Consider the following 19,138-nt stretch of genomic DNA (forward strand, 5'->3'; position numbering starts at 1 on the left):
AAACATCTATTTCATCAGAATTTTATGCAAGTAAAGGTTGGTTTCATAGGTTTAAGAAACGATTCGGGTTACGCAATGTAAAAATCGCTGGCAAACAAGCCTCTGCCGACCAGGAGGCAGCTAGAAAATTTCCAAAGACTTTGCAGAAAATTATTGAAGAGAAGAGTTATGCACCTCAGCAGGTGTTTAATGTTGACGAAACTGCATTATTTTGGAAGAAAATGCCGCAAGAACATTTATCAATCAAGAAGAAAATCGAGCGCCTGATTTTAAGATAGTAAGTCTATCTTGAAGTCATAGTAAGTCTATGTTGTTTTGTGCAAATGCGTATGGGTACATGATAATGCCCACCGTAGTTTTCAAATCTGCGAGCATTGAACAGAAAGGATGTCAAAGCTCCCAGTACTTTGGATGAACAATAAAAGGGCTTGGGCTATGAAAGCACTTTTCCTGGATTGGTTTAAACAGTGTTTCGTTCTGGAAGTCATGAGGTACCTTGAGAGTGAAGACATGTCATTCAAAGTTCTTTTGATACTGGATAATGCTCCTGGACAATAAGATGTCAATACGTTCAAAGCTGATGGTGTGGAAGTCCTTTATATGCCTCCTAATCAACATCTATCATTCAGCCCCCTTGATCAGCGGGTAAAGGGAACATTCAAGGCTCACTATACACGCCATTCAATGGAGATGATTGTGCACGCAATAGAAGATGCAAATACATAAAATGCCTTGAAGGTATGGAAGAATTACACCATCACTAATACCATTACTGTCATAACTAGAGCCGTGGCAGCTCTAAAGTAGAAGACAAGTTCACCGATGCCTTTACGGTACGTCCTTCACATGCAGAAAAATTGGTAGAGGAAGCCTTGTCAACATATTCCGACATACTTGATATGAAGAAGCAGCATCAAACAAAATCACAATGTCCTTTCAGAAAGCATCGCCAGCAACCACTGCACCCTCTTTTACATTCCCCTTCTACCTCTGCGTCACCCTGCTTTTCTCATGATGTGATAATAATAAACGAGATAAACAAAAAAACTCAATGGTTTCGGTTTTTCTCGGATTTCTGTATTCGCGGTCACCCCAGGAACGTAACCCCGCGAATACCGGGGGGGGGGGGGACTGTAATTTGATTCATTTCATCTAGCTGAAACACCACTCACATAGCATAAAATAAATATGTGTAAGTTTATGAAGTAAGTGAATATAAAGCTCAGGATAAGAGCTTTAATGATCAAACTGCCTATGTTATCTCTCACAGGTGCAGACCTATGAGGTGGGGGTTGGTAACCCTAATCACCCCCTCCCTAAGCGAAATGTGAATATGATAATATTGCATTCAATAAATGAGTTGAAAATTACTTGCATCAATATTTTTGATTAAATAACAATTTCAAGAAAACTTGAACTAAAAAAAATGGAAAAAACCGGGGCATTTTTCTTTAAAAAAAAATCAAAAGAGAAAGAAAACCATAATTGCCCCAAAAATACGGGACGTATGATCACCCCATCCACAACAATGGATGGGAGGGGGGGGGGGGACATCCCTTTCAACAGTGAGCTCTAATCACCATATTACTCATGGCAGATATAAAAATCTGCAAGTTTCCCCCAGATAATTTTACTCATGCAGCTTATGTGCCAGAGGCACCAAAATGGCACAGGTGGGAATTTTGTCTCAAGCCTTCCCTGCTCCTTCACATGAAATTGCACAGGAGCTATAATATATTTTTTTAATAAAGGGACCCATGAAAAATTGTGACCTGGGTGTCCATAGAAAATAACGACATAGGCAAACCACATTCCCAGATGTGGAAGCCCCTAGCTGTCGGTATAACGGCTCTATCTCAAAGCACTGTAACCTGCATGAAGTGACTTCAAAAAAGGATTGGTCCTGGACAATTTATTTCATAGGTTTGTTAGATCATCTCGTATTTTATGATACAATGATCCTCATAGTATTCAGATCTTGGAAGGGGTAATCACCGCTCTCTGGAACTGCGTCTGTTTTGGAATCTGATATAAACCGTAGATCCCAATACAATTAGCCTTGATATGCAGAATATAATGAGACAAAATTGGTCACTGTAGCTGTGAGGGATGCTAGCTTGTTACCATATCATTATCAAAGTGTCTACCACCCCCCAAAGCAGAATGTTTAGTACTGTTCTGCGACGAGCCCTCGGCTGACTGGAAATGTTCTGCGGTAAAAATCCCCATACATGTAAGTGTTTTTTGCACTTTTTCTTAAAATTCTTCCAAATTGTCCTGCAGTAGCGGTAATTGTTCTGCGACGTACGTTGCAGATTTCAGCACATTTTGCTTTGGGGTCTACCACATACCCAAAGAAAAGTTTTGTGAATTTTTGTTGACCGCTGCTTGTCTGCCTAAATAAGCTTTGCTGGAATCTTACATCAAACCAATCATGACCATGGTCTAAACCAGTGGTTTTTTTTTTGTCCATGGCCCCCTTTCAACCATTTCTCATTCCTGTGCCCTCCCCCCTTGTGAACATGAAATTTTTCACTCCCCCCTTCCTTCCCCCTATTTTCCCATTAAAAGATTCAAAATTCATCCCATTCAAAAGCTGTCTGAAGTATAAATATATTTGAATTTATTTGATTAATTTTTAATATATGAAAATAATGAAAAAGCAAAATAAACATAATAGAACACAGTAAAAAAAATTATTTTCAATCAATGTAAACTCTCGCCACTTGAAGACGGCACACTGTCACCAAGTTACTGTACTGGATGAAATTTGTATTATTTCCAAATTAGTTTTTTTTTTGTAAATGATAATGGTTTCATTGAGAAATGTCAGTTGCAGCTTCCAAAATACGCATTTTTATAATGATGTGATGGTCAAGGCCGACCGTATTCATGAATATAGGTGGCGCGCCCAAGATTCGCTCTCGTGGCAGTCGTGTTCGAGAGTAGTTCGAAAGAAGTTGATGTGATGTCGCCCACGCGGTGTATATTTTGTTGTAAGCCTGATTTTTTTTCCCCCAGATGTCAATTTTTAGTCCCTTCTTGAAAAATAAATATAGCAGTTTCAACCCTACGAGGCAACAATTTAACGCCCAACATGAAATATGACGTTTTTTTCAACTCGAGGGGAATCCGTGTTCAGCCTGAACATACCTACCAATTAGTAAGTGAAACTTTCGTCGTTAATGTTTGTTTTCAACCTGAAACGAAAGTCGCGAAAGTGTTCGTTGAGTGTGAAAACGTTTAATGTTCAGTTTTTTTATATCGTCCCGCGAGTCTGAAAAGTGTAAATTTTTTTTTTTTTATTGTCATTGAAACATTGGCGCATATATATAGTGTGATATGGCTTATTTAGCAAAAGGAAAGAAGCAAGACCTTATCGTTCTAGCTCAAGCATTGGGAGTAGCAGTGTCAACCGACATGACAGTTGTTCAGATAAAATCTGCAATAGTCGACCACGACGATTATGATGAGGACTTTATGAAAGAATTCCTGCTAACTGTCATCGATGAGGGAATCTCAGACTCTAAACGCCAAGATCAAAGGGAACAAGCCACGCTTCAAGCGGAAAAGGAAATCTCAATCCGAAAGTTGGAAACGCAATTCGAACTTGAAAAACTCAAACTTCAAACCGAAGTGCATTATAACGGTGCCAGCTCTGTGCCAACGTCACCAGAACTTAGATTTGAACTTCATAAACTGCTCCCAAGTTTCGACGTTCAAAAGGATGACATATCCTTGTTTCTATATCTCGCTGAACGGCAACTCAAATTAACGAAGGTCCCTGAAGAATTTTGGGTATCCCACCTCATCACAGTCCTGCCGAGTAGTGTAACATCGCTCATCAGAAGTGTTTTCAACCGAAACAATTTTTCGAATAAACCCGAACAAGTTCGTAAAACTGTGCAACCCCAAAAATCCATACCTTTACATGACAGATCGTCTATCATTTGCTATGGATGTCGTATTCCAGGGTTCATCAAAGCAAAATGTCCAAATTGCTCTCCAGCTGTGAAATCAACAAACAATGCTATTTTGTCCAGCTGTCAACCCACAGACGCTCAGGTATCGTTACCGCTGATGGAAATTCAAGTATGTCAAGATCGTGGTCTCATATGTATCGACACAAGTGCGACACACTCGGTTGCAGGGGAACTCTTATACAAGCTTTTCCTAAGTAAAAATATACCAATGAACAGTGCCACCACGACTATTTGTCTGGCTGATGGTACCCGGTCTATCAGCAAGGTCTATGAAGTCAAAGTACCTGTACGCGTTGGAAATCTGTCAATACTACCTTTTTGGTGTTACCAGAAGCAAAGGGTAACCGATCACTGCTGGGATTGGACTTCCTGATGGCAGCAGTGATGGCGCTGTGGATCTAAAGAGGAAATGTTGGTTTTCCAGCGACACTCCCCACTACCAATTCTCATTCCCACAGGTTCCAACGGCTCCTGCACATGGTTCGTACTTTTCCAACGAAAAAAAATTCAAGGACTATTCAAGCACTTTTCAAGGTAAAACTTAAAAATTCAAGGATTTTTTTTTTTCACAAACGCATATTTTTCACATGAATAGGCGCATATTTAATTTTGTTTAAAACTTTCAGAGATTACATTTCTACCTACTTTATTTCACATCATCCGTAATGAATAAAGGAGGCCACATACACATATATATCATACAAAACATACGACACATTGAATAACACAGTTCGTGCCTGTCAATTTCCCCATTGAAACTTAGTTAAGTCTGCATAGTTAGTCTATATTGCAATTAATTTTCTTTTAAAGACTAAAAAAAAAGAACTCTTCTAAAGATAGAAAATGAAAAATTATTTCTTTCATCAATTCTGGATTTGTTTCTTTTGCTAATGCTGAAATTCTTTCTTTTATTGATTCTAAAATTATTTCATTGATTCTAAAATTATTTCATTAATTCTGGAATTATTGCTTTATCAATTTTGGAATTATCTCTTTTATTGATGCTGAAGTTGTCTTTCATTTATTTTGGAATTCTCTCTCATTAATTTTGGAATTTTTCTTTAATTCTGTAATTTTTTCTTTCATTAATTCTGGAACTATCTCTTTCATTAATTCTGGAACTATCTCTTTCATTAATTCTGGAACTATCTCTTTCATTAATTTTGGAATTATATCTCATTAATTTTGGAATCATATCATCGATACTGAAATTATTTCTTTCATTTATTGTTTTAAACAATAGAAACAAAGAACTATGGATGCCATTAGAAAATAACGGAGATGCGCCGAAATTCAACGCGTCACGTGATCTTCCAAGGAATGATGTAGGCCACTGATGTCATACCAGCACCGGTACTACAGGGTAAGACGACATCAACGTGTATTAAGGAGTTCTACTACAGGATGCGGGGGGGGGGGGGCAACTGCCCCGAGTGGCAATTTTTAGGTGAACACTGTTACAAAATTATCGAATTCCGAATTGGTGGGGGCGGCAAGACAATACAAAAATCCTAGTTATGGCCCTGCGTCATACTTTCTCCAGTAATATGAACTCAATGGATTTCAGCGCCGATTCACCCATTGAAGCACAGCTTGCATTTGGCAGCATTTTTGTCTGGCACACTCAGCAACCAATCTTGATAGAAGGGATTTTTCAGCCACAAGTAATTAAGAGTACACACACTTGCTACTCATTTTTTGTTTTCTTTCCTTAAAGAACTTTGTACAAGCGCTTCACATCATTCCTAAATAAATATTTTGTTGACAGCATGGGCAGAGATACGGGGTGGAGGGGCGCCCAGCGTGAAAGGTGAAGTTGACTGATCTAATGCATAAATGAATTCACATCATCATCATCGTACCCCCCAGAAATAATGACCGTGCCCCCGTTATTGCAATAGATTCTAGAGCAGAAGGACTTCTTTCTACTCTAGGAGGTGGTATTGGTTGTTGGGGGCCAGAGCATGCCAACTGAGCTGAAGAAAAATACCACGATTGAAATCGTGGTATTTTGAACTCTAGCTTTTATTCCATAATATTGTGTCAGGCCGAGCAGTTCCACGTGCACAAAAAATAAAAAGGGAAAAAACATTCCAACATAGGTTTTTTGTGCCGTATGAACCGAACTGGATCATTTCGCGTCGACAGAAACGCGTTACATAATCACACTACGCGTTTGTGTATTTCTACTGTGGCGCATCTGCAAGGAAAAAAAACATGATCATTTACGATCATAAATAAAATAAAACGGCCGACAAATAACAACCGGCAATCTCCGGGGGGGAAAAAAACAATCCTGACATACACGCGGAAAAAAACCAGCCTATTACAGTATAAAGCCAATACCTTCTAAAGCAGAGTGTGTGGGAAATTTTGACCATATGCGCGTCACTATAATCTTCGATTATTATCCAGGACTATTGGCTGCTAAGCCATTTCCCTGCACGATAAGTCAAACAACTTTCTTGTTACCATCAGAGGGTTTGTAAAACTTCCTTAAAAAGGGAATTTCCCCATTTACGACGTGTGACGTCATTTCGAAAGGGAAAAAAAAGGGCTTCATGCCCCACAAGAAATTCCTTAGGGACTGTTTTCATAAGTGGGGATTTTTTTTTAATGAAGTAGGTAATTTTTAGGGACAATTAGGGATTTTTGTGATTTTCGTAAAAATTCGGGAGATTTAAGAACTTTTCGGGAGGTCGAGCGATGAAGCTAAAATTCGGGAGACTTGGCAGCTATGAAATGGTTATGGTTCCATTGAGAAATGTCAGTTGTAACTTCCAAAATACGCATTCTTATAATGATAAAAATCGCAAAAAGTGGTAGAAAGCAGTTTTATTAATTTTATTCTCTTCGTGCGGATAAAAGTAGTAATGAAGGAGCAGGTACACGAATGAATCACAATTAAAAAGTTCAACCTTCCACATCGTTTTCAACAATAATATATGTATCAAGGATATAGGTTCATGTTGTAGCCCTACTATGAACTTAAAAAAAAAACTAAAATGCGTGTGAAAAGTTTTTTAAATATTTGTTTGAACCATTCATTCCAGAGAAATCATGTACGCAGTGACAAAACTGTTCGTGTGAACATAATAATGATTCATTATCAGGATTTCAAGCCCATCGGAAAATGCAAATAATCAGATTTTCAAATACGAAAATTATCAGTTTGTTGACTTCAATTTCGATGCGGTGAAAATCTGATATTTCATTGGATGTGTGACAAGCTACCTTCAAGTGGCTTTTTAATTCATAATGTGACCGCTCTCTCACAGGCGAACGAAGCAACGTGCGAGTTGGCTTAAACACAACACAATATTTCATATAACAGTCTGTACTATGTTTAATATACAGGGCGCATAGGTAACGGGACATATGGCATTTTACTGGCAACCATTGGTCCTAGAGGCATACTTCCAGTTGGAAAAAGTACCCGAATAATGTGTAGTACTCAGATATTTTATTCATGTTGCCAAGGGTTACATAGTTATTAAAATAAAAATGTTAACTCTTTATGCGGACACCATGTGCCCGAAAACCCAATTGGAGAGTTGTATCCAATTGGAGAGATGAATGGCTCACCAGTAAAGTGTCATACGCCCTGTTACCCATACAGCCTCCAAATACACGTAAAAAAATAGCTTGAGACGAAATACAGCCAACACTCATTGTAACAAATACCATTACAACGGGAAAAATATCGTTTTAACGAAAACTTTTCTAATCCTAGGTTTACATAGGGAACAATATAAAAATCTGGAATTCCTTTGTAATGAAATTTTGTTGTTACGAAGTTATTTCTCGGGTCTCTTGGAGTTCCGGCCTAATGGGGTTTGACCAAAGCGTATTAATAAAGGGTCTTTAATATGCTTTGGGTTTGACTATTTTCCCCAAAAAAAATCTGACATTTCTGCAGTTAAGTAATTGAACTTCTGCAATTTGATCTGAAAACAGTCCTTTTTACTTTTATAAATTTAGGAAGGAAACAAAAGGAAGAAAGGGTGGGGAGAAAAAGAAAAATGGCCAAGACGGGCTCGGTTGTGCGTAAATGCCTCAAAATTCCACTTGTGCGCAAGGGGATTCGTGCCTCACTCTCAATTTTATGACAAAATTTCACATTTATGAGACTTTTGACTACGGACACGATTAATCTCTACATATATAGCTGTCAATATTTAAATATTTCATTTATACGAATTTCAATTATTTGACATTTTCATTTTGACTCGAACTCCAGATCTTTGGCATTTAGACATCATTTCCAACTATCAAATCCAAGCAGTTTTTGCAGATTGTGAAAAAGCGTCGCTGAATTGGTTTTGCATGCATATTATCAACACTAAAAACCATAAATTTTAGGTTGATAGATACAAAGAGACGCATTGAGCGGGTTATGGACATTTCAAAGTGAAGACTTACGTGAGTTTATTGCACTTTTTTTAGAAATCAGCAGATGCAGTGAGTCTCTAATAAACGGATTTAAATTGCTTTAAATGTAGTCATACGCTGTTTTAGAATTTTTTTTCTAATGTCCACAACATTGTTCTTGCAGTATAGGAAAATTGCATTGAAATTATTTAGGATGCTGCAGGCCAGTGGTAGGGCAGTTAAAAGGAAGCATTACAGTATCGATGAAAAAAACTTCAAAGATGTGGTGTCAATCTCGGAGGAAGTCCCAATACAGGGGCGGCTCGAGCTTACCTGCCGCCCGGGTGCGAAGCCTCAAGTGCTGCCCCTACTGGTGAACCTGCCAGGAGGCTGATAGGAATTCGGTGAATGGCACCTGGAGATAAACCTGATTTTTTTTCAGAAGAAAGCTGCACATAATTGATTACCGTGCAAAATGTGCGTGACCATACATCCCGCTGTCGAAGTAGAAAATTTGTGTTCTAGAATTATTTTACCATTCTTAATAAATGCCAGATAACTTAATCCTTGAAAGAGCACTTATTTTTGTGAGCCATCATCACTTATCCTGTGAAGATATTTAACGGGGTAATTTGTATTAAGAAAATTTTTTTCAAAAAGGTGTTTCTGGTATTCCAGGGACCGGACAAGTGAAAAACCAAAATTTTCCTTTGCCTTCATTTGACTATTGTGGATCAAATTCTGAGTGAGGGTATGGGCCCCTAGGCTGGGATCTTTCGCAGGCCCCCTCCCCCCAGTCAGATTTCTCACGGCCCCTTCTATAGTTAATTTATAGCCTGAAAAAGCCACAAAGTTATGAGAATTATCCCGGGCTCTTGTGGGGGCCATGGGTGAGGGAACCAAAATGGCCCTTGTTATAGAGTACAGGGGTGGCACCTTGGCCACGCGACCCATTGCGGCCACACACGGGGCACCGCTTGCTAAATCCGGGGTAAATGGGTAAAAAAAATTCAATTTGCCAAAAAAAACCAAACTGTCGGCTCTGGAGGGGCTCAAAATCGGAAATGAAGGGCCGAAAAAAAGTTTTGTTAGGAATTGTTTGGATAAATTGTGAGGGAGGGGCATGACCTTCTAAGGGTAGGGCTGACAGGGCTCCAGCTTGAGGCCCGGGACTAAATCCCTATAACTTTTCTTTTTTCACTCCATAAATTAACTGTAGAAGGGGCCCCCGTGGAAAATCGGGTATGGGCCCTACGAAAGATTCCCTGACGCAGGAGGTAGGGGCTATGGAGGGAGCAATAGGTAGGAGGAGCAAAAATAAGTCCCACACGGGTACAGATTTTATCTCGAGCCGCCCAGATAGCTTACATTCTTGTTTCTGGTATTACATATACGATCAGAGGCCTTGTCTATTTTCTCAACGTTTTCGTTGTCGAGGTATAGTAGGACTCAAAAGCGTGATGTCGTGAATGTTTACTGTGTTAAATTTTGTTGTCTTAAGTAAAGTCTACGCTGCCACCCGGGTGCGCTGCACTCCTTGCACCCTCGCTTAAGCCGTCCCTGTCCCAATACATTATCACAGCAATGTAGTTTTAAAAAATATTAAATTTCACGTGTATTTTTCCCCATGTATGATTTGATCTCTTGGAGTTCATTATAACTGAATTCGACTTTATTTCTTTTCAGCAGAGGCAATGGATTGGCACCCCCTTTCAAAATTCATAAAAAAATACCCCAGAGCAATCATTCTTTATTCGATTTTTATAAATATATTCCCCATCAGACCACTAAGTGCTGGCTGAAGATAGCTTTGTGCTAAACTACACTGCGCAAAACAAGTAGGGGAACAAGCAAAAAAGTGAAGAAAACAGTGCAAGACAGCCACATATTGGCATACAATGGATAGTACACGCGTATCAATGCGCAATACAGAAAAAAGACGTAAAAAAATTTGGAATTAAGCTTTAATTCTTTGAAAATATGGAAAAAACATGAAAAGATGATTTAGGGCAACAATTTGGTTACATGTAAACGATAAAAAAAAGTACTGTTTAGACATGATGCATGAGTTTTAATAGGGCGTGTGGTCTCCTCGAACAGCTAAGACTGCTGCACACCTGTTTGCCATGGAGCCGATGAGGTTATCGATCAGACTTTGGGGAATACTGTTCCACTCCTCAAGAAGTGCAATCTGCAAGTCTCGGACAGTAACAGGCGGCCTTGGTCGCGCAGCAATGCGTCGTCCAAGGATTCAGGTCAGGAGAGCACGCTGGCCATTCCATACGCTGTATTGTTTCAGCTTCAAAGCATGTTCTCCACCAGACGAGCTCTATGCGGTCGGGCATTATCATCCTGGAAAACAAAGGAATCTCCAATGGCTCCAGTGTAAGGGATGACATGAGGTCGCTGTATCTCGTCTGCATACCTTCGGGCCATCAAAGTGTCATTCCGAATGATATGCAGGTCCGTACGTCTGCCTATGCTGATTCCACCCCATACCATTCAACCAGCTCGTCTGTATTGTGACCTTTCACGAACGAATGCAGGGTTATTTCGAGTGCCCCTGTCCCTCCATACCAGAATACGTCGGATGCCACACTCCAGACTGAATCGGGACTCGTCTGCAAACAGCACTTGGCTCCAATCATGTTGCTCCCAATCTTGATGTTCAGCAGCCCATCTTCTTCGGGCCGCACGGTGGAGTGGGGTCAACGAAATGCAGACCATTGGACTACGTGCATAGAGCCTTTTTTTAGTCAGTGACTAAAAAAATGTCATGTCACAAATTTCTTCGTGGCCCCCGTATCAGAAGCCGTGGCTCCTCTATTGCAAGATTTTCATCCGTGACCCCCCTGGAATATCCTAGGGCCCCCGGTTGAGAACCACTGCTCTAGAAGGTGTTGACAAAGCCGAGCTCCCGTGAGGGTGAGAGCACACCGCCGGCGATTTACATATTGCGTAGGGCCGAGCGGTTCCACGTGCACAGAGAATAAACAGGGAAAAAACATTCCAACATAGGTTTTTCGTGCCACATGAACCGAACCATTTCGTGTCGACAGAAACGTGTTACATAATCACACTACGCGTTTGTGTATTTCTACCGTGGCGCATCTGCTACTCTATCATCTGCATGCTCCGGTTTGAAGGGAAGCATCGAGCTCGATGAAGGGAAGTGAAAAGAAAAACACAAAAATGAAGAGAAGATCGGTAAAACAAGTGGCGCACAACGCATTTGACTCCTCCAGAACAATACCTTCTAAAGCAGAAGGTGCTGCTCTAGAAAGTGTTGTCCAGAAGCAGTCGGCCAATCACGCTCAACGTAATACACTGCCGTGAGGCTTGTTGCGCTCTCTAGGAAAACAGTCGAACTTGTTTTCTTATTATTGGTGAGTGGAAGTCGTGTCACGCTGGGCGATTCACTTTGCACACGGCGCAGAAAATCTGCTCCTACGAAAACCCAGCATAAGAGTAATGGTAAAAAATGTGCTTTAAATCCAATTATCCAGGGTTATTGGCTGCTAAGGCTTTTTCTCTGTGCTTCGCACTTTTTTAAGGACGTCACTTACGGAGTAAAAAAAAAAGTGCCGAAAACTATTTCGGAAAACAAATTTTTCAAGGACTTTTCAAGGACCGTACGAACTATGTTAAAAGTGGTAGACACACACAAAATAATTTTCAATTTACTTCAAAATTGAAATTTTAATCGGAATAGGAAAAAATGCCCAGAAAATATAGAATTTCAAAATTCTGTCAAAAATGTTTATATCAACCTAAAGTTTGCGAATTTATTTAAAAAAATACTTTGAACTCTCATCTATATATGATAAGAAACCGGAAATGTTAGAATCAATTTTTATCTGATATTTTTGTAAATAAAAACTTTGTTCCATTTATGGAACATTTGGCCTTTAAACGGTTAACTGGAAAGAAGATAATGTAATCATTCTGATGGATGATTTATAATAGGTGTCTTTTCCTGGTTTTGGTAGGAAGACACCTCTGGAGCTCTTCCATACTTAGGGTATATATCCCAAAGCTAGGCTGGCTTTGAAGAGGCGAATCAGCTTGATGCCTATAATTTCCCATCCTTTTTGTAAAAAAAATAGGATATATTCCATTTGTGTGCCTGGTGACTTGAATGGAGAAAATCCCCTCAAGGCTTCAGTACATTTGTCATATTCAACTATTACGTTGGCTATTGAGGTGTCTACTGGTGTGTGTATATCAATACAGTACAAAGTAGAGATGTAAAATTCTCGAGAATAATCTTTCTGAGAATATTCACTGTAGGACTAATATTATAAATAACTTCACAATATTCTTATAAGTAGATCTACAAAATGTTTTGATGGGGCTGTTGTTAGCAGAATATAATGTTAAGGATGATGGTGCTACAAATGACATACCCGAGTTGCAGGGAAAACGCAAACATCACTACCGCTGTCAATTAAATAATGACAATGTGAAGTTGGGTCATGAATGAATAGGCGGCTAGAGGGATTGAAATTGAAATCACACTCCACCACATGTGATTTCTGGATTAATTTCCCTGACTGTTGTAATTGCATGGTTGCTAGCATTTACAGGCTTTATCAGCGCAATTGAAATTGTACCAGCATATACCTTCCGGTAGTGCTCACCTCGGACTCTATGATTGCCGTCTGTTGTATGAATGGTCACGACTATAGCTTCTTGGCCCTCTCTGTCTATTTTGTGAGAGACGTTGTACTTGCTCAGTTAGCGCCACAATTAGAGTATTCAAGTCTGTTAGTTCTGTGTTTTCTGTTGATTTACCTAAGCGACACTGTGTTTCGGCTACATAGGGTGGGTTTAGTTCTAAGATCTTGTCAGCCATTTGAGCTAACTTGTCAAGATTGTCATCGGAAATTGATAGAATTACTTGGGTAGCCTTTGGATCCACAATGTTTTGAGGAATTCTGCATCAACTTTGTCATTGGCATATTTTTCTCAACCAATGAGAGGGTTTGTCGTTGCCTAGGACAGTACTTGATAGCAAATCTTTCACTCGTTTTTGTTCCAAGCCGGAAAATTCAGCCACGAGCCTCTCCTTTAACGCAAGATATAAATTTTCAGCTGGGGGATTCCTCACAATGTCACTGACATACGAAAACACTTCAGAATTTAGGGCAGGAACTACAGCATAGTATTTTGTCTGATCCCAGGTAATATTAGCAAGAGAGAATTGTGCTTTAATATTTATGAACCATAAGTCAGCATCTTTGTCCCAAAGCTGTGGTAGTTTACGTGTGACCCTGTCCATCTCTGTGGACCTGTCCGGGATAATGGTCATGTTGATAACAATGAATAAATACAAAATCAAGAATGGAATTGAATCGCCTACGCAAGGAAAATAACATGAAAAAAAAAATGTTGTACACACTGAGTTTACTTATCTGGCAGAGTGGAGACAGGAAATTACTCGGCTTATCGTCCCGATGATGGACACCCATAGAAGAAGCACAATGTTGACGTCCATATTACTATCCCTCCTTGTTTCCGCTGCTTGAAGGTCACGCGATCGTTCATAAAGTCGTCATTAAAGAGTACGTAAGTCGAAGACAATCCTAATCTTCTGTTCATTAACAATTAATTAATGCTTAATTATAATACCACTATTATCCACAATTTTAGATTATTGTTGAAATTAAACATGAACCCTTAACAAATTTTAGATGGAGTTCGTACAGAAAAATCCAACGCCATTCCGATACTAGTGTAGACTACCAGCGTAACAGTTTTCTTCTTCCATCTCACCTTGCACTTTCTCTTTTCTTACACGCCCACATGCTTTTTGCACCCGGCACGTCTTAATCAGTGGGCCGCTGCAGTAAAAAAATAGTAAAACCATTTTTTCAAGGTCACGCGATCACAATAGGTGATAAAAAGAAAGGGGAAAAATTGGGGAGGTTTTTCTCTCTACTTTATTATCAGAAGTAGGAAAAAAAACGTCTCGTGGATACGTGAACAAAATTTTTGTGTCCTTTTCCAAAATTCTGGGTCATTGGCGACTTATAGCATCTTAGTGACCTGGATTATATTAATTTGGTGGTCTGGATTATACTGCACCTGTTCTTAAAGGGGTACTTGAAATTTTGTAAAAAAAAATTATAAAGTCTCTGAAACAGTTTGTACGCTTTTTATGGGAATGACCCATATGTGTATTTTTAGGTGCACCTTTATAAACTGGAAACCTGTCTAAAATGGAAAATGATTTCAGTCTCTTGACGTTCCGTCTTATACAGGTTTCACTGTACAATATATACATCCCATATAATACACAAAGCTGCTTCGTGACATTTGGAGAGTCGTAACCCAGCTTCAAACTTCAGTCGCTTCACGAGCAGTTGCCTAATTGGCGCTGTTTCAGTGAGCTGGCTCACAACAGTTGCCCATATAATGCAGTGTTTGCCCTCCTTTGAATAATGTTCTCAGATCATGCGGGCAATTGAGTGCTCAGTTGAGCCCTTGCCAGTTACCGGCCGGCGACAAGAACAGCCAATGGGTCTGGATGGTGTGCTCCCAGCCCAAATTACTCGGTTAGGCCCTTTCAGCCATGGCAATCCTACTGTTCTCACTATTCTTCCCCCTCTTCTTTCTGACTGGCTCTGTTCAGCTATGTCTAATTGATGTGTAACTATGATCTGCCCTGTTCCCGAGTCACTCACTCCTCAGTTGTTGTGGTTCTACAATTACCTGGATGGTACAATCTTTCTTATTATGAAGATGCTCTATATTATTCTCGAGGAAAATCACCAGGCCTTTCAATTTTTTATCTCACACCATTCTTTGAAACCATGCTTTCTCTAGCTGTAGAAGAGTGGCTTCACCAGGTTCTTTGACATCCTGTGACACAGTGCAACAGGCTTCCACTCTTTTGTAACATATACACTTATTATTTGAGATACTAGAACGATAAAAAAATGTGGGAAACAGGTCTTGTTTGGAGAAGAAAATTATCTTCTCCCTGTTCCAGTATATCTCCATTTCACTTTAGGTATAACCCAGTGTATCAACCTTCCCTTAGTTTTGGGGTCATTCCAGACTTTCTGCCATTTGTTGGTGACAGGTCGTATAATTGTGTTGGCAAGTAACATCTTTTTTATCATTCTTGCAACATAAAGGTGTCTCTTAAGGACTCCAGACTTGATTTGCTGTCGAAAAAAATTCTTACCTGGACCGGTGTTCCTACAATGCATATAGGCAGACTCCCAGAGCCTCAGCAACTCTGCCTGGGACACTGTGCAACCATTGTCAAGCCTTCGAATTCACATTTGCAGGGTTCATACTCATTTTCATAAAATAATTTCCCTGGCTTTCCAGTCAAGTTTTCAAAAAATTCCAATAAATCAATATATTAATAAAAAATTAATTATAAAATTATTTCTATTAATTATAAAATTATTTCAATTAATTATAAAATTATTTCAATTAATTATAAAATTATTTCTATTAATTATAAAATCAATCATTTTAATTACAATATCATAATGACATCATAGTCATAGATTTCTTTTACACAAATTTATGATTTTCAAATATGCCTGATGGAGAAGAAAAATGGAACACAATTAAGAAATGAAAGATTTCCCTTTTCTGCAATTTCCTGTTTCCTTTGTGACATAATTAGTCAAAGATGCAGTTGGTTTGTACTCATGTAAGTGCTAGAACCGAGAAGTTTAACAATCGAGGGTTGCTCACTGAACTCCTGATTTCACATGTTTGGCATGGTTATGGATAACTTATGTCATGTTGAGAGTTTTGCCGCAAAGCTGACACCACGATTTCTACAGGTCAACTGCTTCGATCCAATCAGCCTACTGACGATTAAGGTTTTTATCCGCCCCCCACAAGTTTTCTTACAACTCATTGTTTTCAAATAAAAATACTCCAGTGGAAATCAAAATATACACGTGCATCATCTGCTGTTGCTAACTGAAGTCAACTTAAGAAATTATCTCAACTGAGCTTTGTACTCATGGCTTTCTACGATGCACAGTTATGTTTCTGGAAACACTAGAAAGAGTTATGATAATATCATAGCAATATGATTTTCCAAGCAGACTTACGAAATCCGCATTCCTCCTCGGCAGTATCTACAGTTTTTGCAATATTTTACGGATTATCAATATTATACGTTATCGAATTCTCTTTTATCCTGATGGAATTTTTTCGGAACAGCATCAGTATAAGGGACACGCCAAATTGGCGACTCTGGCCCACGCCAAGTTGCCACACTCTGGTTCGTTGTTATTCTGCTGGGTTGCCTTTGCTCCAGAATGTTCGAAGAATTCTGCCAGGCGATGGCACGCTGGTTGTTTTTCCGTGGTCTTAGCGCATCTTCGCGTCTTTCAAACTGGTTTTCTCTTTTCCCATTCTATTCTTTTTTTTTCTTCCAAATGACGTCACCTTATAGCCGCGGCATTTTGAAAAACCGTTGGGATAGTTCATTTTCTCTTCCTTCCGTATACATGATGTAGTGTGTGTGTCTGATTAATTATTTTGGATATCTTTTCCCTCAGGTTGTACCTTTAATATTTTCCAATATTTATTCTTTTCTACATGCAGGATGCCCCTGCATCCTTTTCATTTTATTTCTCTGGATTCCCAGAAAGAGAATCTGGGTTTTAATTTATAATTATTTTTTTTATTATAATTATGCTTGTTGGTTTTAGCATTTTTATGCTCGCTCAATCTAGCTCTCATTTGTGTTTCCATTTCTTTTGTTTTTCATGATATTTTTCATATTGTCTACTACGCTGGCGATTTTTTTTTTCAGCGCTCGTAATGTGTCAAATGGCCTTGGCGACTTTTGATGGGGGTCGTCGGACATGTTTGGCGCTGGGAAAAAAAAAATCGCCGACCTATCCCTTACACCGAAGCTGTTCCGAACCCTGCATTTGCTTTATCGCCCCATCTTTGTATCTTACAAAAACTGTCCCAGTTCCTTCCTTTGACTTGTCCCGATTAGTTTGTTTTCAAACAGAGTCTGGGTTTTATTCTTTTTAAGGAGAATATTTATCTGAGGACCGTATTTTATTTAAGAGGGAATTCCCACAAGTCTGGATACTGAGAGAAATGTATGCCTGTATCGATTTATTATTTCGAAGAGTCAGGGTTTTATTTGATCATTTTTGGGAACAGATGCAGTATGGTCCGCCACGACTTTGGCGACTTTTTTCTCGCAATAAGTCGCCACGATCGTCATAATGCTTCTCTGGGTTGCCGTATTTTTTTAACACTTTTCCGGTTTCGTTGGGTGATACTAGATGGCACTGGCTTAACCAAACAGGATTTTTTATTCTTTTGTTCACTGCGTTTTTTCAAAAATTCTAAACAGCTGTTGTTCCATTTCCAGCGCACTCTCTCTCTATGATTATTATTCCTCCCTTCTGTAGCTTACATCATTTGGATTATTATCTACTGCTCAGGTTGTATCATACCGTTTTATTATTTCGTTGTATTTATTAGTTATTCATCCATTGCCATGCCTTCTGTTTTATCAGGGTACAGCTTCGATATAGGGGACACGCCAAGTTGGCGACTTTTTTCCGGCGATAAGTTGCCATCATTGGCGCGCTCTGGTTTGTTGCTGTTCTGCTGGGTTGTCGTTGTTCCAGAATATTCGAAGAATTCTGCGAGGGAGTGGCGCTGGTGGTTGTTTTTCCGTGTTCCTATCGCGTCTTTCAAACAGGTTTTACTGCCATTTTCAAACTGGTTTTCTCTTTTTTCCATTCTATTCTCTCTTTTTTTCTTCCAAATGACGTCACCTTATAGCCGCGGCGTTTCGAAAAACCGTTGGGATAGTTCTTCGTATTTTCTCTTCCTTCCGTATATACGATGTAGTGTGTGTGTTGGATTAATTGGAATTATTTTGGATATATTTTCCCTCAGGTTGTACCTTTAATATTTTCCAATATTTATTCTTTTCTACATGCAGGATGCCCCTGCATCGTTATTATTTTATTTATTTACTTTACCGTTGTTTATTTATAAGAACCCGGATTCCCGAAAAGAGTCCGGGTTTTAATTTATAATACATAGAATATATTTATTTATACAACATGCAGGACCGTTGTTTATTTATAAGAACCCGGATTCCCGAAAAGAGAGTCCGGGTTTTAATTTATAATACATAGAATATATTTATTTATACAACATGCAGGACCGTTATCTATTTATAAGAATCCGGATTCCCGGAAAGAGTCCGGGTTTTAATTATTTTTTTATTATAATTATGCTTGTTGGTTTTAGCATTTTTATGCTCGCCCAATTCAGCTGTTATTTACGTTTCCATTTCTCTTGTGTTTCATATTTTTCATATTGTTTTCTATGCTGGCGATTTTTTTTTCTGCGCTCGTAATGTGTCTAACGGCCTTGGCGACTTCTGATGGAGTCGTCGGACATATTTGGCGCCGAAAAAAAAAGTCGCCGAAAATCGCCAACCTGTCCCCTATATCGAAGCTGTTCCGTTGGTTTTTGCTTTTGTTATGTTTTATACGCTGGGATTTTTTTTTTTTTTTTTTGCATCGTCCGTAGTCAGTCACGACCTTGGCGACTTTTCCTTGGGTAGTCGGACATGCTTGGTGCTGAAAAAAAAGTCGCCTAGGGATCTGGATTATACTGCATCTGTTCCTAAAATTTATTTGAAAAACTCTTTTTATATTATATTGCTTACCTACATCCAACATAAGAAAAATTACAAAAATCGAGATTTTTGTGAAAACATCGGTCATTTTGACCGATATCGGGTATTTCTAGAACAG

The 19,138-nt window shown here is 39.1% G+C and overlaps 1 protein-coding gene and 1 pseudogene across 4 annotated transcripts in view; both read right to left on the reverse strand.

Moving 5' to 3' along the window:
* LOC149064551 (protein-L-isoaspartate O-methyltransferase domain-containing protein 1-like) overlaps positions 1-19,138 on the reverse strand; it is a 220,838-nt gene that overhangs the window by 200,775 nt on the left and 925 nt on the right. The gene's annotated exons all lie outside the window — the stretch shown is intronic.
* LOC149064555 (ELAV-like protein 1-B pseudogene) overlaps positions 1-19,138 on the reverse strand; it is a 48,183-nt pseudogene that overhangs the window by 28,116 nt on the left and 929 nt on the right. The window lies entirely within an intron of this gene.

The sequence above is a fragment of the Pholcus phalangioides genome, unplaced genomic scaffold (assembly GCF_987345545.1).
Source record: "Pholcus phalangioides strain wild (caught in Gottingen) unplaced genomic scaffold, Ppha-v1.0 ptg000042l_1, whole genome shotgun sequence".
Taxonomy (NCBI): domain Eukaryota; kingdom Metazoa; phylum Arthropoda; class Arachnida; order Araneae; family Pholcidae; genus Pholcus; species Pholcus phalangioides.